Source organism: Lynx rufus, unplaced genomic scaffold (assembly GCF_022079265.1).
Source record: "Lynx rufus isolate CCGP_SWC_20201006 ecotype Redwood Valley unplaced genomic scaffold, mLynRuf1.p SCAF_1, whole genome shotgun sequence".
NCBI lineage: Eukaryota > Metazoa > Chordata > Mammalia > Carnivora > Felidae > Lynx > Lynx rufus.
In genome coordinates, this window is record NW_025814823.1 from 15,193,063 (window position 1) to 15,207,648 (window position 14,586).

Below are 14,586 nucleotides of genomic sequence, written 5' to 3' on the forward strand. Positions count from 1 at the left end.
ACAGGTATTCACTTTCAATTTATTCATCTCAAAGAAATAATGTTGGGGCGCCTGGGTGGCGCAGTCGGTTAAGCGTCCGACTTCAGCCAGGTCACGATCTCGTGGTCCGTGAGTTCGAGCCCCGCGTCAGGCTCTGGGCTGATGGCTCAGAGCCTGGAGCCTGTTTCCGATTCTGTCTCTCCCTCTCTCTCTGCCCCTCCCCCGTTCATGCTCTGTCTCTCTCTGTCCCAAAAATAAATAAACGTTAAAAAAAAATTAAAAAAAAAAAAAGAAATAATGTTGTCTACTTATTTTGAATAATAAAGTATTGTATAGAATTTCTAAGTGAAAACCCTATTAGTGAGTCAACAGTCATATTTAACCACAATAGGAAACATACATCCTTCCATTTTTAGAAATAAGTAACTGCTTTTATTGGTTCACAGAGGGCTGAGCTTCAGCTCTTCCTAACATTCTGGGCACCATGGAAAATAACCAAATAGAATAATGGTGCATTAGTGATGGCGTGACATCTCAAGAATCCAAGTATTGGACAAATGAAACATTAGACATAACCACTACCTATGAGACAAAAGGTATACATAAAAAAAAAATCTAACAGTACAATGAAAAATAACAATATTTTTCCTTAATTTCATTATAATAGATACAGAACAAATATTAAAATGCATAAAAAGCATAACAAGTTATTTAATTCAATGTAAGAAAGATGTCAGTCTACATGGAAGAAATTATGTTTTTACCTGACTTTGCACAGACGTGTAAGCCCTAGCTCTTTTCCAACAGAAGATGGCGAGTGCTGGATCTGGGCCTTTCCAGCTCTGAACATGGCCAGGAGCATCCACTGTTGGGCTCTTATCATCTCACAGACTGAGAAGAGAGCTTTCTCTACCAAGGGTCCTATAATTTTTTGTGCTACTTGTTGGGACAATCTAAATTAGACCTACTGAATTACTTCAGTGGACTCTATGTTGAATGGGCCTTTATATGTATGGTACTATATTGCTTGTGTTCAAAGATTAATCATATTGATAATGCATTTACTCCATAAAAATATGTATTAGTGCTCACACAACGATACAAAGTGAGATGAAATCTATTTAGCAAAAACACAGACTAGGTGTTATTTATGGATTTGGATCAGAGATAATAAATTAACGAGTGCTAATATTTAAAAATATTGTATTTGTTGGGCTGCCTGGGTGGCTTAGTCAGTTGAGCAGCCGACTCTTGGTTTCGGCTCAGGTCATGATCCCAGGGTCATGGCATGGAGCCCCATGTCAGCCTCCGCACTGAGCATGGAAGCTTGCTTAAGATTCTCTCTCGCTCTCCCTCTGGCCCTCCCTTGCTAACAGACTCTCTCTCTCAAAATAAATAAATATTTTTTAAAAAGTATCAAGGAGATAAAATTTCTGTTAAAGGCTCTAGGGATCAAAATAAAATGTCTTTGGGGAACCTGGGTGGCTCAGTCAGGTGAGAGTCCAACTTCAGCTCAGGTCATAATTTCATGGTTCATGAGTTTGAGCCCCACATCGGGCTCTGTGCTGACAGCTCAGAGCCTGGAGCCTGGATTGGATTCTGTGTCTCCTTCTCTCTCTGCCCCTCCCTTGCTTCTGCTCTGTCTCTCTCAAAAATAAACATACATTAAAAAAATTTTTTTTAAATAAAAATAAATAGGGGTGCCTGGGTAGCTCTGTCGGTTGAGCACCCAACTTCAGCTCAGGTCATGATCTCAGCCCCGCATCAGGCTCTGTGCTGACAGCTGGGAGCCTGGAGCCTGCTTCTGATTCTTTGTCTCCCTCTCTCTCTCTCTGCCCCTCTTCTGCTCGCACTCTGTCTCTCAAAAATAAACATTAAAGGGGCGCCTGGGTGGCTCAGTCGGTTGAGTGTCCGACTTTGGCTCAGTTCATGATCTCGCAGTTTGTGAGTTCAAGTCCCGCGTCGGGCTCTGGGCTGACAGCTCTGAGCCTGGAGCCTGCTTCGGATTCTGTCTCCCTCTCTCTCTCTGCCCCTCCCACGCTCACACTCTCTCTCCCTCTCAAAAATAAGTAAACATTAAAAAACATTTTAAAAAATACATAAACATTAAAAAAAATTAAATAAATAACAACAACAACAAAAAACCTACAACAACATAAAATGTCTTTCTTTTGAAAGTTGTTCCTTATCAGGAAAAATAAAACTCTTTCTATTCTTCTATGGGTGTAAGTAAAGAATAATAATCAATGAGAAAGAGCAATGTAAGAAAGAAAACAAGATAAAGGCAAGGTTAAAGGCATCAAATTAAAAACTGGCAAAGTCTTTTCCTACTGTAAGCCACATTTATCTGATGTGTCTTGTGGCTCGGTGTGTGGGTATCACAGCTCCTGCTCCCCAGCAAATTCTTCATGTTCAAGACTCTAGCTCCCAGTGCTAAACGTGGTATCTCACGTAGAGTGAATGCTTAATAAAAAAATTCCTGAATAAACACACGAATATGAGTTATAATAAATCATACGTCCTTTTTTGAATGCAATGCTGATACATAATTTTTTCTGACATCACTGTTTCTCACTCTGTACGGGCAGAACCGTGTCCCCCTAAAATTCACATGTGGAAGCCCTACCCCATATTGTGACCACATTTGGAGACAGGGCCGATAGAAAGGTAATTACGGTTCAACGTGGTGATAAAGATGAAGCTGTAATCTAAGCAGATAGTCTCACAAGAGGGAGAGACAACAGGAGTGCACACACAGAGAAAAGGCCACGTGAGGTCACCGGGAGAAGGTGGCCATCTGCAAGCCAAGGAGAAAGGCCTCAGGAGAAACCAAACCTCCCAGCACCTTGATCTCAGACTTGGAGCCTCCTGAACAGTGAGAGAATGAGTTTCCGTTGTTTAAGCCCCCCAGCCTGTGGGACTTTGTTATGGCAGCCACAGCAAACTAATACACGTGCCAAATTCCCTCTGAGGGTCTTTGTACCTGCTGGTTCCTCTGCCTAGAGCTCTTTCCAGACAGCCATGGGGTTTACTGTCTCTTTATTCAGATCTCTGTTCACATGTCACCTGATCAGAAGTCTTCCCAGACTGCCTTGTAAAGGGTGGGTTCTCCTTTGACTTTTTCACCTCTTACCCTGCTTTAGATTTTCTTCCTAGCATTTATCACTCGTTCTCATTATATATTTATCTCTTTGTTTTTGTTTCCCCCAAGAGGAAATAAAGTCTTTGATGGGAAGAACTTTGCCGATTCTATATTACTCTGCTATCCTTGTTCCTGTAACCGCTCCTGGCACCAAGTAGCAGCTCAGTAATGTTGAATGAATTTTTTAAATGCATAATTTCAGATTGATGAAGGAAAAAATAACATCCTCATAAAGTTAAAAAATATATATTTGTGATACTGCAAAAAAGCATTCTAAGTTTTACCACAAGGCATTCTAAGCACTATAGGAAGATCAGGCAACAGGCAGCAGAAAGTTACGGCCTGAGGCTGCTAGAGAACGCAGGGTGATGAGAGGTGAGGGGCCCCCAATAGAACCTTAGCGAGTCCTGTTCTCACAGAGCACAGAGTTACCCTAAAATTCTGGTTACAGCATGGGAATGGGCAGCTCTATCATGTCTCTAAATATCCCTGGCTAATTCTGGCCAGAGAGAAGACCTTAGATCTAGACTAGAGATGGTTTCTTAACTGACTGAGGCAGGGATGAGAAGACCTGTACACGTGGCTTCTGGGTGGGTGACCCCCCTCTGGGAGTGGATTCAGAGTGAAGTCACTGCCATACCCTGTCACGTTAGGCATCGCCAAGATGCTCATGGTCTTGGCAACCAAATGTGCTCCAGAGGGATGAGCTTGGGCCCTTGTGCAAGAGCAAAATGTCACTTTTTTTTTTTTAAGTTTATGTATTTATTTTGAGAGAGAGAGCACAAGACGGGGAGGAGCAGAGGGAAAGGGAGAAAGAATCCCAAGCAGGCTACATGACTGTGAGATCATGACCTGAGCCGAAATCAAGAATTGGACACTTAACCAACTGAGCCACCCAGGAGCCCCCAAATGTCACTGTTCTAAATCTAGAGTGTAATATGGAATTTTAAAAGTTGGTAGGATTGATCCACAGCCACTATTAGGAAAAAAAACCAGGAAGTAAATTGAAAATTTTGTGAGAACAGGAATCTATGTCTTTCTTGGGTACTGTCACATTCGCAATACCTAAGATCGTTCCTGGCACATATTAGGTGCCTGATAAATGTTTGCTGAAAAGCCACAGAATGAATACACAAAAAAGAAGGGACAATAAAACTGTATAGCTTTATGTAGTTCTGATTCTCAGCCAAGAGCCTCTCCATGAATCCAAACTCTGCTTGCTTATAGTTGAACCATAGGAAGGGTCTGACAGGTTGTTAGAGAGAAAATAGCAATCATTATTTGACTTTTATTCTAAATGTGTCCTAAAGGGGTGCCTTGCTGGCTCAGTCAGTATAGCATGTTGATCTTAGGTTTGTGAGTTCAAGCCCCACATTGGGTACAGAGACTACTTTAAATAAATAAATGAGTTCTAAAAACTACTTATACACATTGGGTACAGAGACTACTTTAAATAAATAAATAAGTTCTAAAAACTACTTATACAGATGCCCAACAAAAATAAATATCAGGTTAATTTTTAAAAATCAGATATAAAAATGTAAACCAAAGTGTTTGGTACTATTTATTATTTTGTTCCTAACAACTACAACAAAATAATCAATTTATAAATTGCGACTAAACTTATCATGGCAAGGTATAAGAATAGATTCATCTAAGCTTTAAAAAGTTCTACATATAGATTAAACAAATCAAAGACAGTAGTAGAAGCCAGATTTGAGGCTAATTTATAGGCACCATGGAAATCAGAATTTTGGGGGGGATTTATGCCTATTTTATTTCTGAAAACCAGTAGTATCAGCAAAATAATTCCTTTTTAAAAGTTTATTTATTTTGAGAGAGAGGGAGAGAGAGGGTGTGCACATGTGTGGGAGGGGCAGAGAGAGACGGAAAGAGAGAGAATACCAATAGGCTCCACACTGTCAGTATGGAGCCCAGTAAGGGGCTCGAACTCACTAACCATGAGATCATGACCTGAGTCAACATCAAGAGCAGATGTTTAACTGACTGAGTCAATGAGGTGCCCCCCAGCAAAATAATTCCTATTTAATATATATATTTAATATATATACAGAAATAATGGACTTCAACTCTTAAATTACAAGATTTTTCCCAAAGATAACATGCAGTATACATTTTCCCCCCAAAGGAACCTAACAATGTTCAGGAAAAGAAGTGGTATGCAATTTTGATTGTATATAATAACTCAGGTTCTCTTCCCAAAAGTGTAATTTCAAAGTGAAAAATGAATAGGCCCTATATAGTTTATAGGAAAAAAAATGATTAAGTCTTTTTGATTAATGACTTAAAATTTAAACAAATATGCTTAAATCAGTTCTATCCTGAAATACTCTTAGAATACATTACTACAGATTATTAATTCACTCTTATGTGTTGGAATTTCCATTTTACTCATTGCACAGAAAGCATTGCTGTTGTTGAACTGACAGATGGTTGGTTAATCCTGAACAGACTAAAGTTCATTAACATTAGCAGGAAGGCAGAGCATTGCACCCTGTGTGTTGCGTATATTTGGAGAACACGCCCAGCTCTGTTCCTCCTAGCTTCAGAAGCTTCCCTCCTTTATTTCTCTCTATGGTTTTCAATTATCATGGAGTGTTTCTCCCTATTGCCTTGATCTTTGCTTGAAATCAATAGAAATCTTAATCAGGATTTGACAAGTTTTCATATTGGCTATTCCTCTTGACTTACCAACAAAACTATTTTTTTCTGTATTCCTTTAGTAAAAGGATCAGAAGCTAGCTTTTTACAAAACAAAGACAACTTAAAAATGGTTCATCTGGGGCGCCTGGGTGGCTCGGTCGGTTAAGCGTCCGACTTCGGCTGAGGTCATGATCTCATGGTCCGTGAGTTCGAGCCCCATGTCGGGCTCTGTGCTGACAGCTCGGAGCCTGGAGCCTGCTTCAGATTTTGTGTCTCCCTCTCTCTGACCCTCCCCATTCATGCTCTGTCTCTGTCTCAAAAATAAAATAAACGTTAAAAAAAAAAATTAAAAAAAATGGTTCAACTCTAGTGGGATAACATACTACCTGTGGATTCAAAGCCAGCAAACAGAAACAAAGAAAGTATTATTTTCATCACCTCAGAAATTGCTCACAGTATTCTCTCATTTTCAAATCCCATTTATAAAGTACACATGACTTCATCACTGTTTATCTGAACTTGTTTTCATTAACTGGGTAAATAAGTTTCTGGATTATCTCCCCAAAGAATTGGCATAGCAGCACACTGTTAGACTGATCTCTTTAGCTTACCAGCTTCCTTTCTCTCCCTGTAGCCTGAATTACAAACTCTCTGTTTCTCTTCTTTTTAGCAACTGTTTCTGCCATCTTCAGTAAAAATTTATAATTTGTTCTAAATGAATTCTCTTGGATTTGAAATCCAAAGAAACTCATAACTGTAGCTATATATCTTCTATATTCATTGTAATTATAAAGATTTCTGCCAGAAAAGTTCTACCCGAAAAACTTATCATGTTAAAAACGTTCCTAATGTATCCCTAGCACATCTCTAGAATTCTTAATCACTATAGTGTTCTTGCTTTATCAAGTAAGTTAATATATGAGGGGAATCACTATGGAATCTATCAAAAAGCAACCCTTCAATCAAGGAAACTCATAATAAAAATTATTTGTTTACAGTAACCTCAAGAAGCAGAACTGTGAACACAATGCTGCATACATCAACTACATATGTTCTGGAAAGCAGAAGTGCATTCTAAGTGTCTCCTCAGTCAGGAAGAAACAAACAAACAAAAATATAGATCCTAATAAGGACAGGTCTTGGGTGCTGATGAAGTATTGGTGGAGGGATGAAGATTTCACAAACACTGGGATCAGTCTGACAGGTGAATTTTGTTTTTAAGTTTATTTATTTATTTTGAGAGAGAGAGAGAGAGAGAAAGTACAAGCCAGAGATGGGCAGAGAGAGAGGGATAGAGAGAATCTGAAGCAGGTTCCGCACTGTCAGCGCAGAGCCCGAAGTGGAGCTCCAGCTCACAAATGGTGAGATCGTGACCTGAGTGGAAATCAAGAGTTAGCCACTTAACCAAAGGAGCCACCCAAGTGCCCCAGAAAGGTGAATTCTTAAATTAGGGAAGGAGAGTATGGATTTGCTCACAAAATTCAACATACAACTTGAGTAAAAAAATGAAGCTTAAGCTTCAATTTATATTAACTGTTATACAAGGCCAGCATCCAGCAAATCTAAGTATACTTACATCTATAAAATTAAATGGTGAATATTTGATTAGTTCACCAGATTAACAGAATCCAACTTGATCTTTCAGTTTGTTCTGGTTCTATCTCTAGACAATTGTCTGGCCAGGGAAAAGCATAAGCATTTCATTTTGACAAGGAACATGTAATTTCTGGATAAACTCTCCTTGTTCATTTATAAATGGGTCTTCTTTATGAACTGCATGAACTCAATGTCTCTCAAAGAACCTACAATGAATACATGCTTTCATATCATTAATTATCGGTGCATTTTACCCCAAAATATGAAATGTAAGAATAATTTATAGAAGAAGTATAAGAATAACTTAGGAGGAAGTTAGTCAAGAAAAACACTCACATTTGCATACTGTAGAATGAAACTGTCCATGATGTCTATTAATGCACTATGACTGTTCCCAACCACTAAATATTTTATCCTGCCTTGACCAACAGCTACATGTGACTATGTAAATTAAATTAAAAATGCAGTTCTTCAGTTGCATTGGCATATCAAATGCTCAATAGCTACATCTGGCCACTGATCACTATACTGGACAGTGCAGATACAGAACATTTCTATCATTGCAGAGTTTTATTGGAGAGTACTGTTGGTATGATCCTGTAACGTGCCATGATAATTTCTCTCTTTAATAATGACTTCTTTTTTTATTGAGAAAAGAGAAGTCTGAACCCAAGTGTCCTCACCTATATAGGTCAGGGTTTAATGACATGACCTCCAAGTATTCTTCTAGCTTGCCAGGTCTAAGAATATTTTTCAACGAGTGCCAAATTCTGAATTTACTAAAATTAAGAGAAAAAAAACCCCATACAGCCTTGTGAAAGCAATTTAAAGCAATGAATGTGTTTCTCCTCTTGTACACTTACATGATCTGTAGGATCAGGGATTCAGGAATTCATCAAGGGAAAAGATATGACCACACGGTGGCAATAGCACACAATGAGCTCCATTTGAGAGGTTTGCATGGGGAAGGGAGAGGGGTGGATGGGAAAGTCTCTCCAACTATGAAACCTTCAGTGGCTTGGGGCCACCACCCAAAAGAGGAAGAAAGCAAGGGAACTCCAGGGGGAAAGAGGAATCAGAGATGGGAGGTTACATGTCTAGGTGATGTTACTCTGCAACATAAGGGTCAGATAGATGGAAGGACAGCAGTGACAAGGGCCTTTTATAATCCTAGGGTTGGTTTAGCTAAGGCTCTTCATATACAGAACACAATGCACTTCAGATGGATACAGTGGTTTTGACTGCTGACTAGAGAAAAGGTTCATCAATGATAATAAAACAATTTTGGCAATATGAACAAATAACTAAGCTGCCTCATTTAGTCAGAAAATAATCAAATGCCTAAAACAGAACACATATACATACATGCAGACAACTTTATGACTCATTGTTGCTATAGGAAAAGTTATATGAATTTGAGATTTCTTTTATCCAGATAGAATTTTCACAAGTGAGGACTATATAAATTCTTTAGGCTAAATAGTTCTGATTGTAATCAAAATGGCATAATAGTTCTACGGCAAAGTTTGGATTTTTTCTTTTTTGTCTTTAGCATGGAAAATTTTGTTTTTCTAACAATCTAAGTTTGTAATTTTTTTAAGTTTTTACTTATTTTGAGAGAGAGAGTGCACACACACCTGCATACATGAGCAGGAGAGGGACAGAGAGATAGAGGGAGAGAGAGAATTCCAAGCAGGCTCCACAGGGTCAGCACAGAGCCCAATGCAGGGCTTGAACTCATGAACTGTAAGGTTCATGATCTGAAACCAAGAGCTGGAAGCTCAACCAACTGAGCCACCCAGGTGCGCTGCTAAGAATCTAAGTTTAGAAAGGGAACTAATGTCATTTGCTGTGACTACGGTTGATACTACTATAGATGAGCAATAAAGGGACTGAGGCAGTGCAAAACAAATTTTACAAATGTTCTGTGATTTACTGACAATAGGATTGAATGAACAAAAATATTAATAGGCAGATAATATTAATGGCTGCTGACGTTAACACAGAATGAGCCTGTCCTCAGATACAGTATTTAGACAATAAGACACAGGCAGCTGACACGGAAATTCTATAACACTTTCAAATTAGGGACTGAGATAATTAGAGACAAATGTGAAACACAGGAAAACTATTTTATGGAATCTACTGTGTCACAAAATTGATGGTACAATTGATTTGCAAAGAAAAACTGGTACAAATAGGATTAATGGAAAGGATATAACCAGTAAATGACAGTTAATTTTAAGGATGCAATGACTTCATATTAACATGAGTTGTGAAATGAATTTTAGACCTATGAAAGACTGTGTAAAATCCAAGTTCTTGACTTCCTCTAATAAGAGATTTTCAGCAAAGATCTGGCAACTCAAAACTTTAAAAAATTATTTAAACTACAATGGCTCCATCATCCCATTGAAACTTATTTTTCCCTTGGTGTAGAATTTTGGAGAGGCTCAACTCTGCAGTCAGAGGTATCTGATTTTAATTGTGTACCTCTAGTTGAGCACATTATTAGGGACTGGGTCTTGGTAACTAAAGTCACTAGAACCTTCTTCCTCTTACCCAAGTTCTTGGGAGGTTGATTTCTTCATGAGATAGTTACTGTGGAGTCTGTCCCAGAGCCAGTAGAGACATACTTATGGGCTATTTTTGGACATCACAGTTTATTGCTCTCCTTTGGAAGGTACTGGATAAACACAGCTGAAAATTCTTGTTCTTTGGGCTCCCCCTTTCTAGGATATATGTAGACTATACCATCTGCCCTGCCATTTTTTTTTTTTTTACTTTAATCATCTTTATTGTCAGATCTGGATGCTGCTTCCAAATCTCTACAGCATGTTTTATTCCTTTTCTCTAAGCTCCAAACACTCCCTGTTTATATATCTATGTCCCCCACGGTGAAATAAACACTAATTATGCTTCACCATAACTACCTGTTTACCATCTCTCTGCCTGGAACAAAAAGCTCTTTGAGGGCAGGTATCATTTTTAATTGCTGTTCCATACCCAGTTACTGCCTGGTATAAAATGGATGCTCAAAAAATATTTGTAAAAGGAGTGAATGAATAGTAGACTTTGGCTAGTCTCGTGTATCCAAACTATTTTCCTTCAGAGAAAGCAACTTCACAAATTTTAAGGAAAATTCACCTCACCTGTTATGTATGAAGGGCTCCACTTTGCACCACCCAAGGATGCCTGCTTCCTAAGGTTATACATTTTGGACTACTTCTCAAACTGGGCTTCCTTGACCCTTTGGTCATCTTCCCCGGAATGATGTGGGCTAAAAGGTCACAAATTGCCCACCAGTCCCAACATCTGTCCCTCACCTCACTATTATAGCCATAATGTGAAATTAAATGTATCATGGCAAAGGTAGGTCTATGAATAGGCAACATAGGTCTCTGAAAGGACATCTGTTCTTAAAAAAAAAAAAAAAAAGGCTCTTCTACTTTTTCATATATTTTTCAGCCCTATGCAGAAAATCAACTTGATTTCACACAAATTAATGAAAACTGAAATGTTTGAACAGGAGGTTAATTACTAGCTACCATGAGCAAATGTAATAGAAGTAATAACAGCTTCTGAAATGCAAGGTAATTGCTGACAAACAGAAAAGATTGTAATTTGGAGGGGAGAGGAATTGATTTTAAAAGGACTGTTGGGTTTCCAAAATTCCTAGTGAAGAATTCAGCTGTCATCCTTATTATGGAAATTAATCCCATGTCAAAACTAGCTGAGTACTGAATACCAGGCAGAAATGCTGACCAGCTAATTTTTAAGCTAAGAAAAGCGTGGTATCAGTATGTAAGTTTCCCCAAGTCTTTTAGACATTAAAGATGTATTTACAGTTAAATGTACGGTTCACTTCTCAATATATTAACAAATATATAGTTCATGTAAAACATGCAGACATTTAAAATTGACTTAACTTTGAGTTCTAATTCTGATTTTGCTATAACAGCAAAATTGTAACTACACAGCTCACAAAAAACATATAATTTGTGAGAAAGTCTGTTCTATTCTCTCTGCTCCTATTTGTCTAAATTACAAGGCCAAGTTGTTTGTTTAAATTTTTAATGAAAATTGTGCTCTTATTTATCAGCTGTTTGTTTTTTATGCCATAAATCATTACTTGTTCAAATACTTACTGAAGATTTAGGTCAAGAAAGCCATAGTATCGCACAAGTTATACAAATGTTTGGATTTATATGCCTACACATAAAAAATATATATAAATATCAGTTCATCTAAATTATTCCCCAATTCAAGATCTGACCAGAAGACTACCGTGATTTAATATGTAATTCTAAGGCAGCACAATAAAATCATAAGCCACGTGTCACTTCCCTTTGCCAAGTTTATCAAAGTGGAAAGAGAGGATGGTAAGATGTAATGATAATAATATTTCATATGTATTAAGGCAGAATTAGGCTGCAGCTACTCACATGAGAAAAGGTAGGGGGAAAGGATTATGAAAATAATTCGAGGATTCCACCTTGTTACAAGTTATTTTCTTTATCTAACGGCAGTTTTCAGACCCAGGACAGCTAAGACACACTAGACACCTTAGTAGCCTGTCTTCTTGTCCTGACTAGATTAAGGTCAGGGGTATACCCAACTTCAAAGAGCTGCCTCTGAAAGAGCCTAGCACTACCCTTTCCCTGCTCAAGCTCCAATCAGAAGAGAGGATCAAAACCACAGGCTGCCAGAACAAACACTGCACTGGCTCCTTTGTTTAGGAAGAAAGGCAAGGAATGAAGTTTTTTGGTCAATTCTGTCTAAGAAACCAGAAGGGGCATACCTAAGGTCAGGTCACATGAGTGCAGGGAACTCTTGAATCTACCAAAGCAACCATCGTTCTAGGCAAGACTTGCTACCAACTACCCCCTCCCAGACAGAATTCATCGTATGAGGCCTTCAGTGTCCCCAGAAGTCACGACAGTGTCCCCAAGAGGGCAGAAAGGCTCTTTTCCTCCACCAGGTAGAGGCACCTTGCAAAGTGGACCATTTGGTCTCTGCTTGCATCTGACTCGTCCATTGCCACAATCAAGAGGTTACCAGGGATCCTGCTTTGCCTTCATTTTCAAAGACATAGGAATTCCAGGGTTCGAGGGGAATGCTGCCTCCCAGTGGAGAGTGGGTGATAAACGTGATTAAAACTAGTTTCATACTAAGCAAGGGCAGTTTCCGTGCTCCTTTTGCACGGATTTCCAAGATGCTTTCCAACTTCCTCCACAGCTGACTGGATAAAATGCTTTCGGAGGCACTTTCGGTAGAATACTTCAATTTTCCTATTAAAATAATGCATACCCAGCTCGCTAATGAAAACCACTTAAAAGATTTTTTTTTTTGGTAAGATTAACCATCATTTCCATTCAAAATAAGGAGGAAGCCGTAATTAACCATTTCGTAAAGTGGTCATTTAAATGGCCTTTAGGGGTCTGCTTTAGAAATTTGGGACGTGTGTTTAAATTAAAAACGACGAAAGCAGTAACACTATGCAATATATGTTTGGGTGTACACGCATTTTTATAAAATAATAATAAAGTTTAAGGTTATTTTACCTGTTTTGCCAGTCGCCAGTCACCTCTGCTGGGTGCCAGAGCTCCCCGGGTTCAAGGACCCTCTCCTCCCTTCCTGCGTGGCCAGGCCCCCTTCTCCCCATGTAAGGTCCTCTGCTTTCTCACTACCTGGCCATGGGCTTCCAGTTCAGGGACTTCTCTTCCCACGTGCCCAGGCCACCTGCCTAGCCCCCACTTCCGAGGCTCTCTCAACGTCCCAGGCCCCAGTGCTGCCACCTGTGTTCCTTCCTCTTCCTGGGCCGCTAGTTCGCTGTTCCTAGACCCGCTTCACGCAGTGCCTGCCGGAACCCGACTGGGAACACCTCTAAAGGGGACTGCGAACACCACTTGCGAACCTAAAACCCCCATCTCTCTCGCCCTGCCGGGTCTCATGCACCGGAACCGAGCCGGCCAGGTGCGGCCTCTGGTGCACGAGGATCCAAAATGACCGAAGGCAAGCCGCCACCATGGACTGGAGGCCCCGGCTGAAACCTGGGGCCAGCCCGCTGCTTCCCGGCCTCTCTCTAGGAGGAAGCGTAGGTGTGTGAGCCGGGGACTGGGAGCGAGCCGCGCCCTCGGGCGGGCACGGTCAGGGCGCCACAGCCTGCGCAGCCCCGAGGGCCCCGCGTCGCTCTCCCGAGCCAAGGTTCTCAGGAGCGGGCCGGGGAAAAGACGTTAGCGGGAGGAGTTAGCGGCTGTTGGAAGAACGGGTTCACGGAAACAGTCCCTTCCAAAGCCCTGGCCATCGCGGGGTGGGCCGCCTTCCTCCCTCCCAGGCCGGGGGCGCTGGCCCGAAGGGGCGCGTGTACAGACCGCGACCGCCTGCCCTAGCACGCCCGGGCAGGGCGGTGCTGGGGCAGCTGGGGACCACCGCCCGTTGGCCCCGCCCGGCTCTGAACGCCCAGGGGTCGCGGCGCGTCCGCCCGAAGCGTGTCAGGTGAGGAGGTCGTCATGGCGATGCGGCCCCACAGCGCGCACGCCCGCTGCGGTTGGCATGGAAGCGGCCCCCGCGGGGCCCGGGAGCGCCGCTGATTGGCCGATTCAACAGACGCGGGGGAGGGGGGGGGTTGAAAGTAATTAGCGCTGAGCGCCCCGGCCGCCGCCGCTGGGAGGCCAGCGCCCCCGCTGGAATCTATTAACACCTCTGTCCCTCCCGCCCCCTCCCCGCCCCCGCCCCGCCCCCTCCGGCGGCCCCTCATTCCCAATCCTCGTGTGCACTTGCTAATTGTTCGAGATTTATATAAAGATATAGAGCTGAGAAGAGCAAGGCCCTCTGTGGGTTCCAAGCAGGTTTTGGGGCCTTCTATCTGGTGTAAGGAGGGCCGCGGAGGAGAACCCTGCTTCTCATTTGGGAAGGGGACGTACTTTCCCGCAGTGATGTATCCTGGGTCTTTTGTTTGCAGGGAGGTGGGGGGTGGTGCGGGATAAGATAAGCATAGCAGTCGGGAAAGACTCGAAGATTCGAGCTTGTGGTTTCAGACTCCCGATTAACCTGGCGTTTAGTATCCTGGCTCGGAGGTTTGTCAGGATTAATCTCTCCCTCCAGCCGTCACACCAGGTCTTGGAAGAAAGCCTTGAGAGATTCAAATCACTGTTTTGTTTCAAAGCAGCTTTGATCACTTCCATAGTGGCTCACGCTTTTCT